The 8,564-nt window shown below is 44.0% G+C and overlaps 1 long non-coding RNA gene across 1 annotated transcript; it reads right to left on the minus strand.

Moving 5' to 3' along the window:
- Positions 1-6,169: 6,169 nt before the first annotated feature.
- On the minus strand, positions 6,170-8,171 carry LOC131922128 (uncharacterized). The gene is made up of 2 exons (XR_009382219.1): positions 7,801-8,171; positions 6,170-6,932 (listed from the first exon to the last, which is right to left on the minus strand). It is a non-coding gene; the product is annotated as an uncharacterized LOC131922128 (long non-coding RNA).
- Between the last annotated feature and the right edge of the window lie 393 nt (positions 8,172-8,564).

The following is an 8,564-nucleotide window of genomic DNA, read 5'->3' on the forward strand; positions in this document are numbered from 1 at the left end:
AAAATCCCTCACCGGAGTGCCTGACAGCTTGAGTCTTGGCTGATTTTAGATGTAGATAAGTTGATAACCAAGATTAGCCATTACAGGGACAGTGAGGCATTATGTTTTCACATGGGAACAAACCAAGAAGGAGAGAGAGATACAGATTGGGCCCAGTGGCAGATACAGGCGCCCCCTTAGTCTCCTGTAAAACAGGCCCCATCTCCTAAAGGCTCCATGGCCTTCAAATAATATCACAAGCTGGGAATCAAGCATGCAAACCATGAGCCCCTGGGGGACCACTACAATTCCCGGGTGTGTCGTTCTCCGTACATGTTAGTGTATGTTGTTGAATATGTAAATAAGTAGATAAAACAATTGGTAGGAAAGCTAGGACCAAAACTCAGGCCTCCTGCCTTTCCAGATAGCTGGATGCTTATCGCTTCTTCATGTGTACCAGATGTTTGTGTCTTAAAGGGAATAAGGAGCAGCTTATTCTGGAGCCATTTTGAGTGACCATGGCCCCTGGACCACAGCCTTAGGTCATCGTAAATTCCATATTCCAATGTGGAAGCAGCTCCAATGACGTTTTTATAGTGTCACAGGCCAAAGAAAGTCATCAATCAAGGCACATAGTTGTTTCTTTACTCTTTTGGGGGTCCTGACACCCAGCTCCCAAATAAATCACACAGGGAGGCTTATTCTTACTTATAAATGTCCAGCCTTAGCTTGGCTTATTTCTAGCCAGCTTTTCTTAACTTAAATTGTCCCATCTACCTTTTGCCTCTGGGCTTTTACCTTTTTCTATTTCTGTATATCTTTCTTTCCTTCTTACTCTATTGCTCGCTGTGTTGCTGGGTGGCTGGTCCCTGATGTCCTCCTCTCTTCTTTTCTTGCTCCTTGATCTCATCTCCCAGAGTTCACCTATTTATTCTCTCTGCCTGCCAGCCCTGCCTATTTCTCTCTCCTGCCTCACTATTGGCCGTTCAGATCTTTATTAGACCATCAGGTGTTTTAGACAGGCACAGTAACACAGCTTCTCAGAGTTAAACAAATGCAACATAAAAGAATACAACACATCTTTGCATCATTAAACAAATGTTCCACAGCATAAACAAATGTAACACATCTTAAAATATATTCTACAACAAAGGCAAGTATAAAATACATTGGTGGGTACATACACTGAGATGAGGGGAACTTCTCAATAGGCCCAAGTTGCTATCTGATGATGGGTTGGTGGAAGCTAGTAGTCTGCTAAGTTAGTAGGACCCAAAAGGTTTCTATTAGTCATAGGACATTAGTTCAGATACTGAGGTCAGCAAGGAAAGGCTGTTCTAAGGGCTGGAACTGGCCCAATGTAAGGTAATAACCTCTGGACCTACAACTGTCCAACCTCTTCACAGCACTGAGATTCTTTATATAAAATTTATTTTTATTTTATGTGCATTGGCGTTTTACCTGTGTGTATGTCTGTGTAAGGGTGCTGGGTCCCCTGGAAATGAAGTTACAGACAGTTGTGAGCTGCCGTGTGGGTGCTGGCAATTGAACCCAGGTCCTCTGGAAGAGCAGTCAGGGCTCTTAACCCCTGAGCCATCTCTCCAGCCCTCAGCACTGAGATTCTAATCATTCTGCAGACAGAGCTTCTTTTAAGACCTTTTTGTTTACACTTGGTATCATTGACACCAAACTGATCTCCCCTCTTTGCCATTAGGGAAATGACCACAAGTGGTTGGGAGAGGAAAGAGGTATCTGAATAAATCACGAAGTGTATAATGTTATCTAAAGAAAGCAGACTACCAAACACAAGATTGACACCATCAAATGATGTAACACGGATCTGGGAGGCAGAGAACTACGATTTGAATGCACTGAGTCAGGGCAGCCCTGACAGTGAACTACCCTGAGCATGGCGAACACTGGGGTGGATTTTTGTAGGACATTCACACAGTGGTTGTTTTGAAGGCAGATCATTGGCTGTGGAGAAATCCTAAATTGTAAACCTGTTTTCATTACTGTATTCACAATTATAATCGATGGAGTAGAGAAACTACTGAACCAGACCTCTGTGTGGGCAGAAAGAAAGGTTTACCTGGGATCAAACTGCACAGGGCACCTCTTGGGGGAGAGGGTGTTGTGCAGAGAGAAGAGCAAAAAGGCAAAAAAAAAAAAAAAAAAAAAAAAAAAAACCCGAGATTTTTATATGACAGTCAGCAGGGTGGGAGTGTGAGTGGACACAGGCTATCTAGGTTGAACTGGAACTAGGTGCCCTTGCCAGAGGTATTGACATCTGGGGGGAGGTTGAGGGGTTCCTGGGTGATAAAGGGGGTTTCTTGGCACACAGAAACCACCTTAGAGGTCTACTTTTCTAGTAACCAGAAATCCTAAAGCTTCATCACCCCATGCCAAGCCTTCAATGTCCCCAGCCAGAGTCCTTCTGTTTAGGACAATGTCACCAGCTGCCATTTTGGGGGAAGAGGGGCCTTGGACCTGGCAGTACTGACACCCCAGTCAAGAGATGTTGAAGCAGAGGATACTCACTGGCTTTAACTGTCTGTGAAAGTGTAGTGGAACATTCTTCAGTTTAACCATTAGCAAGTATGAGCATCATCTTTACTTGGAAAGACTTGGCCATTATTTCATCTTTTTCTTCCTTTCCTCCTCCCCCATCTTCCTCTTCTTTTTAAGACCAGACTATATTTCTCATGCCAATCTTGAACTCTGAAATCCAAGGGATCCTCCCGCCTCAGCTTCCTGAGTAGCTAGATGTATATCATCATATCTGTCTTGTTCATTTTCTTTCCTAAAAACAAGCCCAGCAAGTACTGAGAATTATGTCTTTTTTAACAAAATCTCAATTGCTTGATTTTACCAAAAAAGAAAAAAAAAAAAAAAGACTCAGGAGCCGGATGCTGGGGTGAAAGCCTGCTAGCTCAGAGAGGCAGAGAAAGCACCCAGCTGACCTTCCTCCTCCTCTGATGTCCCAGAAAAAGACCTTTCTCCTATGCTGTCTCAAAAAAACAAAAACAAAAAACCAACCCTTTTCAAACTCCTCCCTTCTACTTCCTGTGCGGCTCTCTCTCCATCCTCCTGACTCCCTCTTACTCTCTATGGTTTTTTCTTGTTCACTTCCTGTCAACTGGTTGCTTACTCCGCCTCTTGACCTATGGTTGACCTTATTTAATCCTGTTTACAGTATTCAAGCAGAAAGCTCTTGGAGGAAGGGTTTGTGCTAGGGCTGAGCCACACCACAACTAGAAACAGGTTTTTCCAGTAAATAACGCAGTCTCGGGGTTCACAGTGTGATCAAATATCCTGCAACAGAATTTAAGCGTTCCATTACTTATTTTATTGTCTATGCAGTAACACTTAGCATATGCTGTGCATATGCCAGGTGCCCCCGTTTGAGGGACAGGACGCACTTTAGGGGCCAGAGGGTGATGCCTGACACGGCGTGAGGGCACAGTAAGATGTGCTTCGGAAACACAAAGCAGAAAGTGACACTGTGTGGGGCGGGCTGGGATCCAGGAAGACAAAACAACCTCTCAGACTGGTTTTCACATGAACAGTGCCACTATGACTCCCCTTTAACCAATGAAAGAACAGTCAGTGTAGCAGGACAAACAGGGAGACTCTGGGGATCAGAGAACGACTTACCCACTTTTTTTTTTTTGTTTTGTTTTTTGTTTTTTGGTTTTTTGAGACAGGGTTTCTCTGTGTAGCTTTGCACCTTTCCTGGAACTCACTTTGTAGCCCAGGCTGGCCTCGAACTCACAGAGATCCGCCTGCCTCTGCCTCCCAAGTGCTGGGATTAAAGGCGTGCGCCACCACCGCCCGGCTACCCACTTTTTTGTTTGTTTGTTTATTTGTTTGTTTTGTTTTTCAAGAGAGGATTTCTCTGTGTAGCTTTGAGCCTTTCCTGGAACTCACTTGGTAGACCAGGCTGGCCTCGAACTCACAGAGATCCGCCTGCCTCTGCCTCCCGAGTGCTGGGATCAAAGGCGTGCGCCACCACCGCCCGGCAATTTATCCACTTATTAAGAAACGGAGATATTTTCAGTTGGGAGACATTCTTTTTGAGAGAGAAGATAGTTCTTTGTTTCTTGCCACAAAGCGTTCACGGATCGCAACTTCATCTTCGCTGTGGGTTTTGTAGTGGAAGCACTCCGGCAGTCACCTGTGAGATGAAAGATCACCCAGCCGAGAAATTTTCCTTTAAAACCACAGTCTGTGTCTGTAAAGAAATGTGCTGGGGCGGGAAACCAGCAGGTGAGTGAGGCAGATCTTCATGCGCTAATGTAGAGATGTGCCGTGACCTTAACAAAGTGTGTTTCCGAACACCAGGTAGCATGGGTCTGGACAGTAGGCTTTACACAGAACGGCCTAGAAGAATAAATGATCACGTAGCAATGCTCAGGTCCGAGCTATGGGGTTAGGAGGCACTTAGGAGGGACTATGAGTTAGACAGATTCGCTGCCACGCAGACAGATAGGGAAGAGGGCCCTGACTAGGTAATAGAGATGGCTGGATTCTCCCTCAGCCTCTTCACCAGAGACAAAAGCCTGGTGTCTAACATCTCCCATGGCGTACTTGCCCAGCCCAAATTGAAGGTGTTGGAGGTTTTAGCCACTGTGAGTCAGATGAGGTCATCTCTAATCCCTAAAACAAACAAACAAACAAACAAACAAACACAAACATAAAAACTTATTCATTACCAAAGGCAGCACAGAACACAGAACAATGATGATGTTTGTAGCCAAGCTAGCAGAGGTTTGTCCATTCACTGTTCAATGAAATTACTCCCCAAACCAGTTTATTCTGGTTTCCTCAGGGTTTCTAAAGAAAGCGTTTTTCAAGACCGAGACTGATGACATTTCATCTCGTGCTGGTGAGGGACAAGGCTCAGGAAGCCCCCACCCATCCCTGGGGAGCTCTAGGCAGTTGATGGTGGCGGGGGAGAATGAGTAGTGTCCTTTAGTGGTGTAGCCGATGGAAAGTTGCCCTCATTCAAGTGAATGACCTCCCAGCCATGCTCATGCAGGCAGCCCTGGTTAAACTCAGTGGAAGAAGGAGGTCAGGAGCGGGAGGGCAGGCAGGAAATAATACTGAAAGCAGGAAGGGACATGAAGGTAAGGAAGGTCTGGTGGGAGTCAGAAGTGGGAAAAGGAGGATAATGCAGGGAGAATATGACCAAAGTACATTATATATTATATATATATGGAATTGTGAATGAATATATCTATTATATATATGGAATTGTGAATGAATATATCTATTATATATATGGAATTGTGAATGAATATATCTATTATATATGGAATTGTGAATGAATATATCTATTATATATGGAATTGTGAATGAATATATCTATTATATATATGGAATTGTAAATGAATATATCTATTATATATATGGAATTGCAAATGAATATATCTATTATATATAGGGAATTGCAAATGAATATATCTATTATATATATGGAATTGTGAATGAATATATCTATTATATATATGGAATTGTGAATGAATATATCTATTATATATATGGAGTTGTGATTGAATGCATTTAAAATTTTAAATATATATCAAAAAGAATGTGTCTTTTGGCTCTAAAATGTTTGACTATTGAGGGAGAATGGCTTGACACTGTGTACAGGAGAAAATATTCATTGTGATGACTCAGTTACTTTAGACTAGTACCTTTACCTCCCTTGTTACTGACCCAATGCTCAGGGATAAGGTGGAGAGATACATTGACGATCAACTTACACATTTGATAACCCGGAAACTTCCAGGTTATCAAAATAAGATTTATGGCTTAGACTGAGCTTCTGCATGAGGGAGGCCCGACAAACTAAACCAAGATGGAGTCGCTTGTGCTCAGGCTCCATGCACCAAGACAAACTAAGCTGCTTATCTGAAGATCCTAACTTTCCCAGGAGAACCAGAGCCAGGGCAAGAGAGCCTTGGCGAGGGAGAACTAGAGAGAAACAGAATTTTCCCTCCCCCCATACTCCCCCACCCCCAAATGGCCAGTTTTAGCTTGAGGAAATCCCTCAGCTTCAGCTTTCCCAGGGAAAGTGCCACAGCAGCAGGAGATGCAATTCTGAGCTGTTAACTGTGTAGCCTGAAGCATCTCTTGCCTACTCAGGTGAAGCCGCGTTCTTATCACAGAGGAAAGAACTTCAGGATGTCAGTACAAAGCAAAGTTAGAATTTATTAAGCAAGGGGCAGACTTGCAGAGACAGGGTGGGTGGAAAGCAAGACATGCACCCAGCAGTAGCTACACGTGTGATTTGTAGCTTCTGAAATTGTATTATTCTAAGGGCGTCACTTATAACTAAGTTTAAGGATCAAGCCAAGTTTCAAAGTTAAGTGAAGAATTATCTGACTTGCTTATTTCTCTTTCTAGAGAATTCCCTTTTGTGAATTTCAAGGTGGTCAATGAAAGCACCTTGTTCAGATTTGTAGATGAGAAAGTGCTAGCAAGACCCAAAGGTCAAAGGTCATGAGGTTAAGACACACGCCTTGACCTCAAGTATGGCCTATCAGCTGTTTGAATACTTTTTCAAGGGATATTTCTCAGAGAATGGAGTAGACTTCTTTGCAGGGAGTCACGCAATGGTTTGGTCAAGTGTGTTGAAATTTTTTGACTCTCAGCCAGTGAGAGACCGAAACTGGACTCTTTCTCATGTCTGCTTAATTTCTCCTGTGTTTTTGCCTCAGAAAGTGGCTTTGAAACCGCATCTTTGTGGTATGTTTCTGCTTCTCTCCGCTGTTCTGTGGAGAAAGTTGGCCTCTCTCCTGCCCAGCATCCTGAAACCTTTTCCTATACAGTTAAAATTGCAGCTAAAACCCAGCTGAGGTCTCTGGGCCTGATACAGTTTTGAGTAGAAGGAAGTATTCTTTCTGTGAGGTTGAAGAGAAGCTAATTATTTCAATGACCAGCAATTCCTAGAAAAAAAAATAAGATTTCGATGAAAAAGATACAGACTGAGAGGTCAGTACTTTTCTAGCAAATTAATTCCAACAGAAGCTTCTAGAATATTACTTCTAGCTCTTTGCTTTATATCTTTGAATACCCATTAAAGTCTAGGGGTAGTATCCATTCAATCAAGTTCTTATGAGCCCCTCACTATGTGCTGAGTAGTCATGGGAAGCAGAGCAGAGGCCCGTCAGACATTTGCCTGATACTTGCAAAGCCCACGTATTCTCAGAGAAACACAATAAGCAAGAAAAAAATGAGTGTGGTTACAGTGTGAGGTGAGGATTTAGTAAGGCCAGTGGCCTGAATGTGCTATTTGAAAGATCAGGACGGCATTTCAAAGAAAAGTGGCCTCTGAGCAAGGGCATGGAGGGAGGAAGGGACAGGGACATCGTGGCAGGGGTGTTGCAGGAGAAGGCCCTGAGCAAGAAAGAGAATGCCTCATTGTTCCGAGAAAAAAACAAAAAAAGATCTCTCAGCCTCTGGTCCGTATTAAGATTCACTGCGGTTCTAGGGCAGTTCCACTGTTTGTATAAAGTGTCATGCTATCAATTTCACTCTTTTGGTGGCAAGTTGGGCTTTTATTTAGGACTCTGAGTCTACTCTGGAGGTACTACCTCGTCTGTAAGGATGGAGGATGGTCCACCAGTCACAGGAATGAAGAGGTTGTTACGACGGGAAGCAGGAAGAAAGAGACGTGGAGTAAGAGGCATGTTCACGTCTGTTCTGCATTATAGCCCTGGCTTTCCTCTGCCTGTCTATTCCGGGCTGTTTTCCTCATTTAACTTTCTTTAGTTCAGCTGCTTTAGCCAGCAAAGCCTACCTTCCTTGCCCTACCTGTGATGGAGGAGACTCCGTGTGGGGACCGTTCACTCACTGCCCTCTCATTCTGCGTATCCAGGCAACAGTGGGACAGCCTTGTGGAGGAGAGAGAGGTGATAGCGGAAGTTGGGCAGGGAACAAGGGCTGCCTGGGACACAGGAGGACATAAGGCACCAATATTCTGCCAGGAAAGAGTTCCCTAGCCATCGTGGACAATATCTGAGTCCTGAGTCTGCCTTGAGCTTCAAGGAAAGGCTCATCCTCTTAACACACTAAGCAGCCTGCCCAGAATCACCAGGCCCTTCTCTCTTCCTTCTAACTGGCTCAGGACTTGAATTTTACGGAAATTCAAGGCTACTCTGACCAAGTCACTAAAAACTCATTACAGGCAGGCGATGGTGGTGCACACCTTTAATCCCGGCACTCGGGAGGCAGAGGCAGGTGGATCTCTGTGAGTTCAAGGCCAGCCTGGTTTAACAAGTGAGTTCCAGGAAAGGTGCAAAGCTACACAGAGAAACCCTGTCTCGAAAAACAAACAAACAAAACAAAAAACAAAAAAAAAAAAACTCATTACAAAAGGATGATGCTTCTCTCCTGAAGCCTAGAGGTTTCAGCTCTCAGCTGACCAACAGGGGCCTCTCCAACACACACATACACACACACACACACACACACACACACACACACACACAGATGCACACACACATACACAGAGAGGCACAGACACACACACACAGGCATACACACAAGAGAGCCAGAGAGAGAGAGAAAGAGAGAGA

The sequence above is a fragment of the Peromyscus eremicus genome, chromosome 12, assembly GCF_949786415.1.
Source record: "Peromyscus eremicus chromosome 12, PerEre_H2_v1, whole genome shotgun sequence".
Classification (NCBI taxonomy): domain Eukaryota; kingdom Metazoa; phylum Chordata; class Mammalia; order Rodentia; family Cricetidae; genus Peromyscus; species Peromyscus eremicus.